Source organism: Triticum dicoccoides, chromosome 5A, assembly GCF_002162155.2.
Source record: "Triticum dicoccoides isolate Atlit2015 ecotype Zavitan chromosome 5A, WEW_v2.0, whole genome shotgun sequence".
Taxonomy (NCBI): domain Eukaryota; kingdom Viridiplantae; phylum Streptophyta; class Magnoliopsida; order Poales; family Poaceae; genus Triticum; species Triticum dicoccoides.
Genome location: NC_041388.1, coordinates 604,792,223 through 604,793,859, shown reverse-complemented (window position 1 = coordinate 604,793,859; position 1,637 = coordinate 604,792,223).

Here is a 1,637-nt window from a genome sequence, read left to right as displayed (position 1 = left end):
TGATGATAAATGTCTCACTTTTCATAGCAATTGGTGTTGCGAAGCATGGACGTTGTGCCAATATGCCCATCTAGAAAGCATGTAAGTGGTGACACAAATGGGATGGACTTGAGCCATGCTTATTGGACTCCCGTTGCAACGCACGGGCATGTTTGCTAGTGTCTACCTATGCCTAGACAGGGCCGGCCCTGAGGGGGCGGGGGGCAGGGGGGGCGGCCGCCCCGGGCCCCCGATGGCTTGGTTATCTTATGTGTGTGATATTTAGGAAAGAGTTGTAATTTTTTGGAAATAATTCTTTCCCGTGTTGACAGATCGCCTAATTCTAAAAAAGGTATAAAGAATTATTTGCATGTAACAGATCACCTCATTTTTACGTGTTTGTTGTTTAGGAAAGAATTCTTTCCCATGTAACAGATTGACTAATTAATTCTCAATCAAAAATGGAAAGAACTGTAACAGAGCGATTAATATTAATTCTGGCCTTGCCTCACGCGAGTAGTGTTCTCGTCTTTCTATTTCTTCTCTTCTAAAATTGGCAACCAATCGGCCATGCCAATGCAAAGTTCAACGCCATGTCACCCGCATGGTCTAATTGTGATTTTCGGCTGCCGGACGCGATTAGTGGAGGAAGGTAATGCGATTTTCAAGATTCCATCAACGTTCTCTTCTTTTTATATAGTCTTGTATGATTGTTGAGTTCATGAAGTTTTAATCCCCGTATTGTTTGGGAATAGATAAGGGAAACTGGGATTTCTGTCTGTGACTCGTAAGCAGCAGCAAAAGCTTGCAATTTCTATTTTCTAGCCATCAAGGTACCTTATTCCATGCCTCTTTCTTGGCATTTTTTTATTTAATTAGCAGTGTTCTTCATTTCTTGTATCGCATGTGTGTGCTACTTAGCAAGAATGCTATTAATTTAGTTCCAAAGTATCCATTTGACAAAGAAAGAGAGAGAGAAAAAAAGAACATGCATATGAGTTGATTGAGTCCTACAAAAATGTTCTACTGCTTCCCCAGAAACAAAGAATGTGCTGCTAGGGATTTCGACGAATTAGCTTTAGTTACTGTTGAAGAACAACCTGACGAAATATTATAAGATGATAAAAATTTATGTTGGCACAGAAGTTTAACTAATTCACCTAATAAAAAATATAAGTATCGATTGAAAAGAGTAAAAAAAATATAAGTATCAATTGAAAAGAGCGACCAACTTTTATGTGCCTTTTTTTTTGAATAGTTGAGGTAACAAGGAAGCATAAATTATAGTGTAAAATTTGAGATTGGAACAAAAACACATATATTTATATAGCTTTAGGGCCCCCTTTTTGTTATCTTGCCCTGGGCCCCCGGAATCTCAGGACCGGGCCTGCAAACAGGTTCCGGTCGACGGCGTCGCAAGGCACCTGCATCCCTTTCCAAGGTCTGTCCACCGGGTCCCAATCAAACCAGAGCCATCTTAGCCTCAATACAGTTGAAATATATTGCTCGCCTCCCTTCATCAGTTCGGACTTTTGGATGAGTTGGCTGGAGTATGAATTCAGTATGATATCTGAGCCAAGAGGTCTTGAGTTCAAGACCCTGCCAATGCAATATTAAATAAAAAGATCCCGCGGCCTACATCGATCCCACGTCTAAGG